Source organism: Thermobia domestica, chromosome 8, assembly GCF_964235325.1.
Source record: "Thermobia domestica chromosome 8, izTheDome1.hap1.1, whole genome shotgun sequence".
In the NCBI taxonomy this organism is placed as follows: domain Eukaryota; kingdom Metazoa; phylum Arthropoda; class Insecta; order Zygentoma; family Lepismatidae; genus Thermobia; species Thermobia domestica.
Genome location: NC_137461.1, coordinates 61602777 through 61620647, shown reverse-complemented (window position 1 = coordinate 61620647; position 17871 = coordinate 61602777). Strand labels below are relative to the sequence as shown.

General features: G+C 34.0%; 1 protein-coding gene across 4 annotated transcripts in view; it reads left to right on the top strand.

The window, feature by feature from the left end:
- LOC145692944 (uncharacterized) overlaps nt 1–17871 on the top strand; it is a 729891-nt gene that overhangs the window by 698857 nt on the left and 13163 nt on the right. The gene's annotated exons all lie outside the window — the stretch shown is intronic.

Sequence of the window (17871 nt, the reverse complement as noted above, 5' to 3'; positions counted from 1 at the left end):
TTCGAAATATATAACATTTTCAGATTTTCAGATTATATTATGATCGTATTGTATCTAACTTATAAGACAAATTTCCTGAAGAAAGTTAAAAAATACGTAACCAAAAATTTTGAAAACTATTATGCTATAAAAGTAATTTATTCAAAATTCCCTCGTTTTTTTTTAATTTGAGAATATTGTAACTTTACTTCTGTATAAAAGACAACTCTTTGAAAATTTTAAATACTTCTGATGGATATATGATTTAGTTGATTTCAGCTCTCGCTATATGCTACTCCTTCGTGTATGTTCTCATTTGCTTCTTGACGTTTTCTTATACCAGTATACAATATGTGCATGTGTGCTCTTGAACTTGTTCTGCTCTCCTGCAGACATGCTCTCCCATCCCTCCTTGACGCAACCCAAAGTGACAGCGACAACTGTACAGTGAGTGTGACTTCGTGTTGAATGCTTTACATGTGAGTAAACTGTATCCATCTTCCAATGTCACGTAGTACCACGGTTCGTCACGACACGACACTGGTAGTCTTTCAGGATCTTCTTGTTTTTTTTAGAAAAAAATAAATAAAATAAATAAATACACAATACACTGGATTTTTCAGTTTCATTCTTAATAATAAAAATCCTGGCGGTGCAATCAGTTTGTTAAGTAAGGGTCATGGCCAGCCAGGCTAGAATAAATGCATAAGTATAAGAATATATGGCCTAAAATACAGAACACTCTCAGTCTGGTGTTGTGTGGTTAGCACATAAGCTCCAGAGTTCTTCATTCCTCTTTAGTTCAAATATTCATTTTTCACTTTTATATAATTCACAAGTTATACCATGTCGGGTCATTTTTATTGATGTCCAAAGAATTGTTTTATTGATGTAAGACGTTCCACCAAAATTCGGCTTTTAATATCGTATATGTCCGCTACTGGAAGACATCTTATTCAGCAGTATCATTTCAGAGTTTGCTTTGATAGCGAGGGGGGGATACACCACCGATATAGGTAGAGTTTTATGTATATATCAAACTCAGAAGGAGGTAATTGTCCCGCCTTGCTTACCCTAAATTACCCTCTGATTTTATTATATGTCTGAATACTCGTATCGCCTATTGCAATGCATGCCTAACTATAACGTGTGTATTTCTATCATATTTAGCTTGAATAGTCTTCAGCGAGCTTCTACTAAATGCCGACACTTTGCCTCTAATTTTCATATTTCCACACCTTCATGAAACCGAAGAGAAAGGAACTTAGCGCATTATAATTATAGTGTTCTAATATTCCCACCTAGCTCTAATAGGTAAGGCAAGTGATTTCTTCACTTCCGATGACAGTGAAAGTACAATGTTCCAAACATTGCATTTTCATTTTCATAAAGTATGGCTGATAAATAAAGAAAGCAAAAGCATGGCCAGGCCAAGCTTGGCCAGGCTTTCTTCCAGAAAATTTTGTCCGGGGGAGCAAAATCAAAATGTGAGGAGTGTTGCATTGGGGCATTATTTGCTGAAGGGTGTGTCCTCCACAAGAGTTACAAGTATTCACAATTTAATTTACCTTTGTTCTGGAAGGAGGAGGCATAACTCTCCGGAAGTGTGCCTGTAAGAAACCCCATTTTTTGACTCATCCATAGGCAAAATTCTGCCTTCTACCAAAACACACACTTATACTGCATCTCAGCAGGCATCTAGGCGTTAAAAGGAACTAATCTGGCTAAAATATGAAACATAACGCGATTCAGCTATATTAATTCGCGTTGTATCGACAATAAAGTGGTCTCAGAATTCATAGTACGATAGTTTTCCAGATCATGTTGGATACAGTATGAGTATGTTATGTTCATATTAATAATGCACCATCGCAGTGGGATGTTCTCAAATTATACTGTTACATTTTAAGGTTGCAAGATTAGTTAATCTCATTTTGGTTGAGCCATGATTCAGTAAGACCTACCCTTGCTGCTGCCATTGATTCTAAGTTAATCAAATGAATTTACTGATTTGGTTTCATTCCCTACAAGGTCTTTGTTTAACTAATTATTTGGGAAAGCTTAAGATAGACAACGAACAGTTTATATACATTTTTAACGTTATACATTTTATATTGAGACGTATAAATTACATTGTATATGTAAGAGAACGTTTCTTAAAACAATCTTCCACATACCACAAGTGGTCTTTGATTCCTGTCCAGATTGAACATTACTCTTTAAAATTACTGCATAAGTAAAATTGAACTGAATTGTGCTTCAGACATTCTGGTTAAGAATTTCAAACATATATAGATTATACACAAATTAATAAGATAAAAATTAATAAGATATTTTATTAATAAGATTAATAAGATATTTTATTAATAAGATAAAATTACACAAATAATAGATTATACAAGTTCCTAAGGTAAAAATTATAGAGACAGTAGATTTTACAATTAAATAAGATAAAAATTGTACAAAAAATAGATTACACAATTTAATAAGATAAACAGATTATACAGATAATATATTTGTTCAATTTAATATGGTAAAATTATACAAATAATAGATTATTATACAATTTAATAAGATAAAGATTTTATATATATATATATATATATATATATATATATATATATATATATGTGTGTGTGTGTGTGTGTGTGTGTGTAATAGATTCTACAATTTCATAAGATAAAAAAAATTATACAGATAATAGATTATACAATTTAATAAGATAAAGATTATACAAATAATAGACTATGAATTTAATAAAAATGACTATACAAATAATAGATTATACAATTTAATAAGATAAACAGATTATACAGATAATAGATTATACAATTTAATAAAATAAAGATTATACAAATAATAGATTATACAATTTAATAAGATAAAGATTATGCAAATAATAGATTATACAATTTAATAAAATAAACAGATTACACAAATAATAATCATGCAATTTAATAACATAAATACATTACACAAATAATAGTTTATACAGTTTAATGAGGTAAAGATTACACAAATAATAGATTATACAATTTAATAATCAAAGATTTCAAATTCTAATAGGATATATAGAAGTATTATTATTTGTATTTTTGATAACCTTTAATTAGTAACTAAAAGACTAATATATATTTTCTTACGTTAATACCAATATAAAAGTAAAGAAATTTTGATTAATACTATTTAAAAATATGTTTTTCTTATACTTAATACTTTTTTAAAATAATTTATTTGCTTTCGAAGTGGACAAGAGTAGGGAGAGGCACAATAAAGTTTTGGTCTGCCAATGGATTAGATTCAGATAACAGGAGACAGAAATGAAGAAAAGACATTTCTTCCATTCATACTGGAAAAAAAATAGAGTAGACATAGAAGAAATAATAATGTGAATCTTGTTACTTTGTTATCAAGATGTGGGCGAGTCATCACCTTCAGTTTATCCATTCTCTTGCCATACTTTTCTTTTTCTCTCCAAGTTGGAGCATTCGTTGACCTTCAGTAATTGGTCAAGGTCAGAGGCAAGAAACTTCCAAGTTGGTTGTTTCTAGGTCATTTCTCCCTCTTTCTTTCTCCATGGTTACAGCCAGACATATTGCTTCACCGATGTTTCAACCGTTGTTTTATTATATTTCACAATTTGTTCGTTTCTATATGTATGTGTTGTGGCTCAAGCTTTTAGTTATTATAGTTTGGCATGATTGCGAATATCTAAATACACTAATGCTTGGGCGCATGCACTTATGATGAACAAGAGCGTAGATAGTACTATGAGTATTTGACTTGAGTATCATTTTGCCCGAATTACATAAAGGACGTACGCAGAAATTCACCGGGGGGGTCCAAATTCAATATGAGAATAAACTATAGGGTATATTAAAATTTGTAAAATTATCCTTAAAATTAGGCTAAACTTACAGAAAAGTCGGAATTTTTGTGGGAGGGGCCTACACCTTGTTTATCTGGGTGTACACTCATGTCCAGAAGTATTGTCGCATGTCTATAAATATGTTGTTGTAGGAATATAATTAGATAACGAATTCGCCTGTTATTTCTTATAATGTTAGTATGTTTATAATCGCCAAAGACATGTATGTGGAAAATTTCATGTCAAAAGAGCAGTAAATAAGAATACAAGAAAATAAAACTTTCTTGTCTATTTAGCAACATTGTTTTACTCATTCTAATTTTCGTATTTATAATTATTTTCCTATGAAATTTACCACAAATATACCTTTCCCGATTATATACATAGTATCAGTATTAAAAGTAACCTGCAAAATCATTATCAAATTATATCCTTACAAGAAGACAGTTATAGATATGCGACAATCATTTTGGACATGAGTGTACATAGAGATTATGTAACAATACAGTAGCCCTTTCTCTGGCACAGATTTCATGTAACAAGACAGATAGAGAGAGTGCAAAATATGATGTGGATCGTGACCGAGTTATTATAAGATGCGTTCGTATTTTTCATAGTTCTGTTAAGCGGTTAACAAAGCAAGCATTAATTGTGTACAGTCTTGTTGGCAAAGCTGGCCATCCTTCTCCATTAGCGGAAGTACGAGGAGCAGTCAAAAGTTTCCCAGAATTTCGTTCTAACTATTTATTACCACAATATAGGTACACATTCACTTAATCCCATCAAAATAGGCTCCTTGAGAACACATACACTTGTTCCACCGCTCCTGCCATTGCTGGAAACAACGCTAAAAGTCGTGTTTTGGTATGTTATGAAGTTCAGTCGTATTGGTTTGGATGTCTTCTAAGCTGTCAAAAAGGTTACCTTTGAGGCTCTTCCTCAAGATCAAAAAGAGCCTCGAAAGTTAATATTTTTGCCAGCGTAGAAGACATCCAAACCAACGCGACGACTGAACTTCAGAACATACCAAAACACGACTTTTGCATTGTTTCCAGCGATGGCAGGAGCGGTGGAACAAGTGTATGTGTTCTCAAGGAACATATTTTGAAGGCGATTAAGTGAATGTGTACCTATATTGTGGTAATAAATAGTTACAACGAAATTTCGGGAACTTTTTGACTGTCCCTTGTAAATCTACACTAAATAAATGTAAATATTGTTTGGTATGTGCCCCCTGTGTTTTTTAATCCATTAATATGAATTGGGTTTTGTTTTCGTGTTCTCTTTGAAATGAACAAGAGTTGTGATGGTTTGATTTGTTTTCAAATTTACGTAAATGTCTATTACTTAATGGAAATTAAATGTTGTTATGTATCTAGAATTTTAATATTCTGTAATAATCAAATTTAATTAAAATAATATAAATTTATATGAAATGCAAATTCGCTTTAAAAATACAAGGGATATTTAATTGGAGTTGAACAAAAAAAAAAAATCAGTAAAATCTCATTAAAATTCCGTTTTATTTCAAAGAAGAAAAATAATTTTCCATGTAAATGAAATGAAATGAAATATTCAGTTTAACGTCCCACGATTATGCCAGTTAGCCTAACGGAGGCGGATGATTAAGGCAAGTGAATGATGATGGAAGAATTTATGAAATGAGAGTGTGCGAGGAAACGGGAGTACCGTGAGAAAATCCATGGACACGATGTTGTTCACCACAAACTTATTTGGCCGATATCAAACCAGGCAGGGCACCCCACGCACCAAACTGAAGCGCTCTACCACTGAGCTACCTTGTTCTCCATCCCATGTAAATGAATAGGCTAATAAATAAAGATAGCTTAGGTGCTCAACCCTTGCTCAACACCGTTAGATCTTTATTTCGAGTCAAAATTCTAAACTGTGAGAATACACCTTTTGAAAGAGAAGTGGTCGGTCAGGTTTTTCTATTGATTCTTAATTTTTCATATTCTATTCAACCTTTTTGTGGGTACTACATCATTAAGTGTCGCGACTTGACACTGTTCTTGGATTATAATGGATTGAATAGTCACAGTAGGAATCAAAATCAAAAATAACATTTCTCTTAAAACCTATCTCACTTAATTTGAGGGAAAATTTAGCTTATTAAGGAAAAATGAAATGAAATCTTTAAGTTTAACGTCCCACTGTTATGCCGGTTAGGCTAAAGGAAACAGTGAAACTGAGAAATGAGTGAAATGAAGAAAGTGGGAGGAAACGGGAGAACCCCGAGAAAACCCAGGAGCACGGTGTTTGCCCACCACAAAGTCCACACGGCACGAGCTGGGATCGAACCAGGGACCCCTAGCACCGAAGGTAAACGCTCTACCACTGAGCCACCGCGCAAGTTTAGCTTATTAAGGAATTTGGTTTACCCAAAAACCAAGCCAAACTCTCCTTCACGTGGTGTACAATATAACATTAGAACTTGTTCATTAGTTTGAGGTAGTTTTCTTGTGTGTCTTTAAAATTTCAGTGACACACATTGTGCCATGATCCCCCTTGTACAGTCAGCAACAAAAGTTCTTTCCGTTTGGTAAATCTTTATTTTGAGAATAATGCTGGTATGACTGGAACGTACAGAAAATTACATTCTTTTTAATTTATTGAAAACTGTACTTAAATAATCCATCCATTCTGAAGTTACTTACGAAAGTAATTTCATCAAACGGAAAGAACGTTTGTCACTGACTGTACATACATATGGTTATACACTGGCGTCTCTGGCATGTAAAATTTGGGGGGGGGGGACATCAAAGAAATTGATTTAAATGGTACTTCCTAGTCCAACCTGTTTATTATCTTCGATTCCATTTTTACCCTTCTGCTTACCTTCACGGATCCCTGAGGTATATTAAGAACTCTGTTATAATCGTTTCACAGCCTGAATATTATATTCCAAATAATAAAAATTATTATTATTTATATGTTATTCTATCGTTAGTAAATAATTAAATTAGAATAAAATATTGAATATTTTGTACTTCAAATTATTGGGGGCAACGTGTCCCCCTCGTCCCCCCCGCCAGAGACGCCCGTGTGGTTATATCTTCCCTTCCCTCTCCAAAACATTCTATGCTTATAACTTTTCTTCCCTCTAGTTTACATTGTATTGAATTTCTCTTTCATTAAAATTGTACGTTTAAATACCAGAATATTAAAATAATAATGCAGATGAAAATAAAATGAAATGAAATCTTTAACTTTTACATCCCATTGTTATGCCGGCTAGGCTAAAGGAGACAGTGATAATGAGAAATGAATGAGATGGTGGAAAGAAGAAAGTGGGAGGGAACGGAAGAATAACAGAAAAACTCACTCACACAGTGTTTGTCCACCACAAAGCTTACTTGGCGCGAGCTGGAATCGAACCAAGGACCCCATGCAGTAGAGATGAACGCTCTACCAATAAGCCACCGCGGCCCCAATATTGCAGATGTCAATCAAATGCTGGACTTATACGAGTATCTTAACCTATTAAAAACGAATGTAGGCTTAAAATCAAGGATGAAGCTGCAACTTCCAGGTAATTTTTTATTCGTTGAAAGATTGTAAGGTGACTTTTTTTACTACTTGAAGGCTAACACATAACAAATAATTGCTCTTTAGCTTTTATGTTTAATGCCATTTTGCAGATATAATCTCATTTAGAGTTATACATGTTAAACTCATCAATAAGTTGTAACTAATTTGTCCACTTGATCCTTTATTATTAAATTTTAGTGGTGTGTACACTATACACTATTCAATTTCTTTAATGTTATAACATTTTTTTTCTCAGCTCGAGTTCTTATTTGTGTTGCACTTATCGTATTTAATCTAATTTATAACACTTTTTTATGCCTAGGCCTCTTGTACTTATATATAGAATATGGGGTCTTCTATGTAGTATTAATGCGTTTTTTTTTTCTTTTCATTCAATTGTGTGACTGCTTTTTTTTCTTTCTTATTTTCCTAAGAGAAAAAAAATGTCATCTAATGGGCTGTGGCAGAATTTATTTCAGTTCACGTTCGTCCCTCGCAGCTCATCCATTTCAGCAGATTTCAAACGGCCGTTATTTTACTTCCTCCTAAAAGCAGTGTTGCCAAAGAAAATTAAGAAGTTAAAATCTCAGCATAAGTTATTCACCGATCAAGCTACATTTTTTAATTTGTGGATGCTTCTTTGTTGCATGCAAATAAAAAGTATATTTTTACTATTATATATTTTTGGTAACTAATATTTTTTTTACACAATTCTAAGAATGCGTGTAAAATTTCAGAGGACTATGGGTCATAACGCTTAGAGGAATATGATGCAAGATAACGATCTTAAGGTTTAAGCCTCTAAGACTGTAGCTCTCAAAGTGAGATCCGCGGGAGCTAGCCAAGGGGGCCGCGACGCCTAAAAATTGAAATGTGTTGTATCCATTGTTTATCAAGTGGGTTTCCCTTAAAAAAGAAAAAAAAGAAAAACATTGATTTTCAGTCTTGAAAGTTACTGTATTTCCAATTGAAATTTCGCTCACTAGGAAATAATCATGTATCTTTAGAATAAATTACTATTGCATTATTTTTCTTGATCTTTTTCTTGGCAGTGGTAATTCTAATTAGTATATGTTTTTTAATTCCATGTGAAATTTCAGATAAGGGGTCCGCAGATCAATTTCCGAATGATCAAGGGGTCGACGTTATCGGAAAGTTTGAGAACCACTGTTCTAAGAGATAGAATAATGTTTTGTTTTTGTTTTTTCAACGTAGTTTCATATTTCTAATGTCTAACTGTTATTATGATCTACTGTACAGTTAAAGAATGGAGACTAATTATTCACAATAAGTAATTAAGAATAATCATCTTGCCCCACATACCAGGCAAAATGGCTCTAATCCTGGGGAAATATGGCGCCCACTTCAATTTTCACTTCAGGCTTATTTTAAATTTGAATTTACAAGTACATTAATGGAGAACGGTGTACTACTATGAGGAATAATATTTGATGAAACAGCAAGATTTTAGAATTACTTAAATTCTTTACTACTTTTCATTTAAAAAAAAGTAAATACAATGTAATGCAAACATTTTCCCTGTTTCAGATCTCCTTTCTAAAATAATTTGTATAGAAAACATTTTGTCTTCATAATTTGTGATAGAAGAAACTTGCTTTAAAGACTCCTCTTCCTGTATCCATCCAATAAATAAATAAATACAAGAGATATCCGTATACTTTCATGAGGATAGATACGATTGAGTAAAATGCGCACACAGTTAAAAAAAAAAAAAAAAAAAAAAAGCTGTATTACTGGAATTGTGTTAAATTATGAAACATGCCTGGTGCTACTTCAACTTAAACGGTTTTTGATTTGATTTTTAGTTTCCGTTCTTCAGCCAAGCTATATGATACTTGGACCTACAGCTTAACGTGGAATCCAAACCACATGAGCTTCCACCAGGAATCGAACCCAGATCTCCCACGCCAAAGGCGCTACGCTAACCGCTTAGCCAGGAGGGAGCTCTTGATTGGCCATGAGGGAGATCAACTACCTGCCGCAACGACTAGTAATTTGGAGTAATTTTAGTAACATACTAATCTTGTTGCAAACTATGTTTGCAAAAACATTTTTTTAAAAATTAAGCATAGTTCTTTAATATTGGGGATGATCTTATTGTGTTTCGAGAAAAAGCGTTTGATGTAGGATTTAGATTTCTGGGCTTTTCGTCATCTAACTTATGGCCATTTAGCCTGTCGTGTATGAGGGATGACGTCCCTCGGCGAGTACACGATCCAGGAAGAGGGAAGAGAGAAAGGATTGGGGAAGGAAGGAAGCGGCTCGGGACCTATAAGTTAGGTACCATCCCGGCATTTGCCTGATGTGAATGAGGGAAACACCAGGAAAATTCACTCTGCATGGATGGCCTGAAAAAGTTTTTACATGTTTTCGGTCGAATGTCCACACCGGAAGCCACTGTAGATTGGTCTTATAGGCTGTATCTGACCGTATCAGATAAATAAGTAAAAATTGGACCAAGAATCTCACAGCCTTTAGCCGACAGTGGCAATATCTCTGAATTTTCGGCGGAATCATAAGTGGCCGCATAGGCATTTAAAAAAAAAGGAAAAAAGTAAATAAATAAATTTAAAAATTACGTAATCAGTGAATGCCAAGGAATCAATTTTGTCACTATTAGTGTTATATATTATTATTATTACTACTACTATTAGTGCACCAGTAAAAATGGGAACCCTATGAAAAGTGTTCTGCGAAATGAAACTACATGTCTAGTTTAATTTGAAACAGTTATGTCATTTAGGCTAAAGGAGACGAATAAATACTGAAAGTGATCGAATATGAACGATTTGGTGGAATAAAAGAGTGAGAACGCATCGAGGAAAGCCATTGGATCGATCGAACCCACCTCATGCACTAAATGTGAGCGCTCCACCACTTAGTCACCGTGCGACTAGTATCCTGTGAATATTAAACAAAGTAACGGTGACAAACTTTTTTTTTTTTTTTTTTTGCAATATTTTTGAAAGGAAAGCCACTGTAGACAGGACAAGACTAAAAAATGCTGACAAGACTAATAAAATAAAAATTGAAAAAAAAAAAACTTGCAATCGTTGAAAAAAAATTGATGGTGATTTTAGTGGGGAAATGATGCTGATTAGCAACACTGATTGTAAAAGAGGAACGAGATAGAAACCAAGCACTTTTTGCTTCACTAGCAGAGCGATCAAGAACGAGAATTGTGGAGGGGAGAGTGCGAAAGAAGAGAGAAGGATGATGACTATTGCTTCTCACCTTTCTTTTGGACAGTTTTTTCTTCCATAAAAATCAATCACTTCTTTTTTGCTTTCTTTTTTTTAAAAAAAAATAAGAGATGGAGAAGCATGTTTATTCTTTTTTTGGAACGAAACAAGAATATATACCTGTCTGTCTTTCTTTTCTTTTTTTAAAATCTTTTTCTCTTCCATTCTCTGTGTCTGTTGTTTGTTTCTATATGTTTCGCTGATCTTAGATTCGAGACAGGTCCGCTATTCGAATCTTGTTATGTCGAATAAAATTTGTAGCTTCCCAAGAAGAAATGGTTCTCGAGAGAGAGTCTGCTTCCTGTCTTGGATTATCATTGTTATCATTCATGACATCTTTGTTTCCATCGACCCAGTTAGTTTCTTTTTCTTCTTCCTCCTCCTTTTCTTTCTTTATTTCTTTGCCTTTTCATACAAATTACTTTTCTTCCGCTGAGAATCAGATAGTAGTTTCATCGATGATGTACGTAGTCGTTATACATTTTACATTTATTATTTTTATGTTATGAATAACTAACTAAATCTCAAAGAAAACTAGGGATAAGATGAGTGAATGGTATAGCGCTCCCGTTTGTGCTAAAGGCACCTGGTTCGATTCCAGACCCCGTGATTTCATGGTGGAAACATCCTTTCCATGGGTTTTCTCAAGATTTTCCCCTTTTCTCCCACATTCTTATTCCATTAGTGATCCCATAATCATTCACTTTCAGTACGGAAACATCGTTTCCATGGGTTCCTCAAGATTTTCCCTTTTCCTCCCACATTCTTATTCCATTAGTGATCCCATAATCATTCACTTTCAGTACGGAAACATCGTTTCCATGGATTTTCTCAAGATTTTCCCTTTTCCTCCCACATTCTTATTCCATTAGTGATACCATAATCATTCACTTTCAGTACGGAAACATTGTTTCCATGGGTTTTCTCAAGATTTTCCCTTTTCCTCCCACATTCTTATTCCATTAGTGATACCATAATCATTCACTTTCAGTACGGAAACATCATTTCTATGGGTTTTCTCAAGATTTTCCCTTTTCCTCCCACATTCTTATTCCATAAGTGATCCCATAATCATTCACTTTCAGTACGGAAACATCGTTTCCATGGGTTTTCTCAAGATTTTCCCTTTTCCTCCCACATTTTATTCCATTAGTGATCCCATAATCATTCACTTTCAGTACGGAAACATCATTTACATGGGTTTTCTCAAGGTTTTTTCCTTTTCCTCCCACATTCTTATTCCATTAGTGATCCCATAATCATTCACTTTCAGTACGGAAACATTGTTTCCATGGGTTTTCTCAAGATTTTCCCTTTTCCTCCCACATTTTATTCCATTAGTGATCCCATAATCATTCACTTTCAGTACGGAAACATCATTTACATGGGTTTTCTCAAGGTTTTTTCCTTTTCCTCCCACATTCTTATTCCATTAGTGATCACATAATCATTCACTTTCAGTACGGAAACATCGTTTCCATGGATTTTCTCAAGATTTTCCCTTTTCCTCCCACATTCTTATTCCATTAGTGATACCATAATCATTCACTTTCAGTACGGAAACATCATTTCTATGGGTTTTCTCAAGATTTTCTCTTTTCCTCCCACATTCTTATTCCATAAGTGATCCCATAATCATTCACTTTCAGTACGGAAACATCATTTACATGGGTTTTCTCAAGATTTTCCCTTTTCCTCCCACATTCTTATTCCATTAGTGATACCATAATCATTCACTTTCAGTACGGAAACATCGTTTCCATGGGTTTTCTCAAGATTTTCCCTTTTCCTCCCACATTTTATTCCATTAGTGATCCCATAATCATTCACTTTCAGTACGGAAACATCATTTACATGGGTTTTCTCAAGGTTTTTCCTTTTCCTCCCACATTCTTATTCCATTAGTGATTCCATAATCATTCACTTTCAGTACGGAAACATCGTTTCCATGGGTTTTCTCAAGATTTTCCCTTTTCCTTCCACATTCTTATTCCATTAGTGATTCCATAATCATTCACTTTCAGTACGGAAACATCGTTTCTATGGGTTTTCTCAAGATTTTCTCTTTTCCTCCCACATTCTTATTCCATAAGTGATCCCATAATCATTCACTTTCAGTACGGAAACATCGTTTCCATGGATTTTCTCAAGATTTTCCCTTTTCCTCCCACATTCTTATTCCATTAGTGATACCATAATCATTCACTTTCAGTACGGAAACATCATTTCTATGGGTTTTCTCAAGATTTTCTCTTTTCCTCCCACATTCTTATTACATAAGTGATCCCATAATCATTCACTTTCAGTACGGAAACATCGTTTCCATGGATTTTCTCAAGATTTTCCCTTTTCCTCCCACATTCTTATTCCACTAGTGATCCCATAATCATTCACTTTTAGTACCGTCTTCTTTAGTCTACAGGGCATAACCATGGGACGTTAAACAATCAAGGTTTCATTTCATTCTTTCCAAAGAAAAACAATTTTACATTGAAAAGTTTATCGTTAACGTAATTGTAATATTAATATGTTCAACGCTAATCAATCAGGCTGTAACGCCATCGGGATTTGAATCCGATATAACAACGATCAGGTATTATTATTATTATTATTATTATTATTATTATTATTATTATTATTATTATTATTATTATTATTATTATTATTATTATTATTATTATTATTTATCATTGTCACTGATAAATTCTGTTTAAATATGTTCCATAGTTCACAATTATGCAATACCTTTGCCCAGATATTCGAACTGAAATGCTGTGTGAAGCACCGCATAATGAAACACTTCTTTCCACTTCTTCAATGGTTCATATTTGTAACCAGACAACGCTGGTCATTCCTGCCTCATACCCTATTCTTATTAGTGGAAATATGATATAATTGGACTATAGCCGTTGATAACTGAAATTTTGACAGAAACTTGGTCGGAAAATCCGGAGAAATATTTTCTAAATATAAAGAATACAGTAAAAAAAAACTGTCAGTGACGTAATGCCAAAATTATAACAGATTAACAATAAATAAATGTTCGCTTTGGCTGGATTTTACTTTTACAAGTTATCTGTACGTAATTCTAAAATTAGAACTAGTAAATATTTTAGTAAAAGTGTGTTTAATATTTAGCCCATGAGTCCACACACAAAAAATGGGCCACTTATGCTGTTATACAAGTGGACCAACTTACAAAATAATGAAAGCAAATATCTACATCAATATATAGTAATTCTACAGATTTACTACCAAATTAAGACAGTAACCAGTATTACAGGTTTTACTGTAGAACACTGAAACATGTTTTTGAAAGGTATCTCTTGATATTTCATTTTATTTATTTATTTATTTTTGTATACAAGTTTCCGCTGAATTCATATTACAGACATTATTTTAAAAAATCTCGTTGAATTGAGAAATAATTGCAGGTTCCGTTAGCCACAACTTTCACGTAAAATACCGTCTGTCTTAGAATTAAAAATTTCTGCATGGGTAGTAAGTTCAGTTTAATTCATTATTTATAGTGGTTACAAAATAAATTTAATTATCCGGTTTACTTGTTAAAACATTGAAGTTTCTAATATTTTTTTTTTCTTTTGTCTGTTTTGGTTTCCGTCTCCTTTATCTCTCTATATCCCCTTCCCCCAGTCTCCATCTCATTCGTTGTTGTATAAATACGTATTTGGTTCTCAGTACATAGCAATAATAATAATAATAATAATAATAATAATAATAATAATAATAATAATAATAATAATAATAGTCATAATACACGTGCGCCACCTATATACTCCTGAGATGGATGAAATGTGGCAACACGGCGGAAGAACAGAGTCGATAGTAGAGGGCAGGAAGTGAAATGGTACGCTTGTGAGCATCCAGATGTCTCCACTAGAGCAAGACTCCTCTCACGGATGAACTGTTCTCTTCTCTCTCTGACAGACAGATCCAGTTTGTCACCCCGCGCGCGAGAGACAAGATAGAGATTGGGTGGGAAAATTGGGGTGACGGTTGTCCTCAATTGAATCTTAGTCACATTCAGTCTCTCCAACAGTAAAAAAAAGAAGAAAAAAATGTTGTTGGCAACGAGGCAAATTGCATGCTAATGCGCATGAACAGTATTATTATTATTGCTGAGGTTTTTAAACACTGATGAACCGTTTGTATTACGTAAACATTCTGTGGTACATACTAGTACGCTTACCTTAAGGCACATACAGGTTGAAAAACCTGAAATGCTAATAAACTTCAATATGGGCTCCAAAAATAATATTTAAAGAACTTATACACTATGTATAGACGTTTTTATGTATGAAACAATCGTGGAATTAAGCTTAAAAACAAATATTTTGGGCCTTGACGTAGACTCGTGCTCGTTCTGTCGTAAACTCTCTAACACTTTGCAAAAAATATTTCAATGATTTTATCTTTAAGCACAATGGGGATTCCCATTCTGTCTAATCTTTCAAAACAGGGAATTTTCTGTTATTAGCAGTGTTATTCCATCTACTTTTGTAAATATGAATGTGATTTTTTTTTAAAAATACCTGCAGAGAAATCGAAAATTAATTGAAAAAAAGTATTCTTTGGCATTGCAACTGAAACGAACACAAAAGATACTTACTTCAGTCTAATATCAAGTCATTTCACAACAAAATTTGATTCAGGTTTCAAGTAATTTATTTCCAGCATGCTAAAACTTACAGTACTTAAAAGGTACCATAGTTCACATCTTCAAGACAAGTTTGTAGTGGGCAGTATTGTCCGTAAGTTCTCTTGGGTTTCAATCGCTTCCTCCCACTTTTTCATTCCACCAATTATTTTATACACCCATTCACTCCCCTTGATCATCCATCTCCTTTAGCCTACAGAGTATAACTTTGCGACACACACACACACACACAATCGAAATAGAATGCTAAGTGTACGGATAAAGACCAATGAAGAAAAGTAGTTGTATGGAACGCACATTCAATGAGGAAGTCGCGTGAAAAGCTATGTTGTATGGAGATAACTAAATAGAGACTTACGTATCTAGAGGCACATGACGGAAAGATTGCGATTGGAAAAAGATGGCACAGAAAATAATTCTTTCGATACGACGAAAGAGTTAGCTGAGGGACATCACGGGACATTACATAGTGCATGGAAACGTCTCTCGTTGCGGTGCTGTTTGTTAGAAATCAAGATGGACATATTCTATAATCCACTCTCTCCGTAACTCCAACCCACCATAGCCTACTGCTCTTCGTTTGGCGCAACTTCATGACTGGAGAAATTCATGTCACCTCCTTACCCTTTAATCACAACTTCGAATATGGCATATCGCAATGGCTCTCAACCTTTTTTTTTTTTTTTTTTTTTTTTTTTTAACTGACAACACACTTCTCTGAACTTCCACATTTAAGGTGGTTTAAGTTATAGTTGTGTCGCTGCATGAACCATCCTTCAATAACGTAGCCTCACCGCCTATAGCAGAAGATATCGCGACTGTCCTTGGCTACTGATGACTTCATGTCCTTGAAAACACTGGACTTTTGTCACGTCTAGTAAACAAAGCGAATACGAACACTCCAGTAAGCAAAATAATAACTGGTTGGAGGTAGTTCGGGGGGGTGCGCTACATTACAGTACAACACAGCGTTAACTTGAACTGGCAACATTGGCATGAGTGCTGGATGACTTGGTTTTTGTGCTCCGGAATTCTGGCTCAAATTGAATGTAAAGTGTTAATTGTAGTGATGTGAAGTGATTACAAATGACTATGAATATACAGTAGTAACGTTGGTGAGCATATTATATCAGTAAGTATATAATACGGCAGTATATAACGTAATTATAAGTCGTTTTGATTCTTTGTTTACATTGCTGAACAGAGTAGCCATATCAGTAAGCCTTAATTTCCGGAGTCGATCAGTGATTCGAGATATCGATTGTTGTCATGAGTGTCTGTTCGGAATGTACAAAACCGGTACCGAGACAGGACATATCAGCTAAATTACAGTGCATGGACTGTCATAATTGGATGCATTCTCGGTGTGTGAAATTAAACGAAGCAGACGTTGAGTTTATTAAATCTCAAAACAAACACTGGCGCTGCCCGAACTGTTCTAAAAAACGTCGAAGTAGTATGCAGGAGTCAGAAATATCACCTGAGTCTGTCCCATCTATTGCGGATGTTTATAAACTGCTGCTCGATATGAAAGAAGAAATCAGTAATATAAGAAAGTCTTCTCGTGAAATGGAGCGCGATTTAGGCAAGTCCTTAGATTCCTGTCACGAAAAGTTGGACAGTAATCAAACGTTGCTTTCTAATCAACAACAATTAATTGAAAAACAGCAAGTGTTGATAGAAAATTTGACAGGTGGGAATAAATTATTGAAAAAGCAAATTTTGGAATTAAAAGCTAAGTGTGTTGACATGGAACAGTACTCTCGGTGTAATACACTGGAAATATATGGAGTGCCTGAATCCCCCCAAGAAAATATCCCAGAAATTGTAATGAACATCGGAAAGGCTTTAAGTGTACACATTGATGAAACAATGATCGATGCTTGTCATCGGTTAAAGAAATTCAATAATCGACCTACTACTGGTATTATAGTTAAGTTTGTCCGGAGACATCATAAAGAGTTATTTCTTTCACGAAGAAAAGTAAAGAGAAACCTGTCTACAATTGATATAGGTATGAATAGTGACAATCCAATATATATTAATCAATCCTTGGCGCCAACCAGGAAAATATTGTTTGCTAAAGCAAAGCAGCTGCAACGTGATAAAAACTATAAATATCTGTGGGTAGATTATGGTGGGAAAGTTAAAATCAGGAAAGGTGACCAAAGCCCCATTCATGTAATCTCCTCAGAGGAGGACTTAGACAAAATACAGGGTTAAATTTGTTGTGCTTTGGTCATAAAATCCTTATTAATTTCATTATAATTCTGCCTTTTCATGTATAATGGTTTTTATTATCTCACTGATATCAATTGGTTAATGTTTATAAATACTCGTATAGGAGATGGAGTACAAAAATAAACTGTCATTATATTATCAAAATGTTAGGGGTCTCAGGACCAAAACTCACCTTTTTCTCAAAAACGTATTAACTAGTAATTATGATATTATAGCCTTAACAGAAACATTTTTGAATACTGATGTTAAGACTGCTGAATTATTCGATAACAGGTATAATGTTTTTAGAA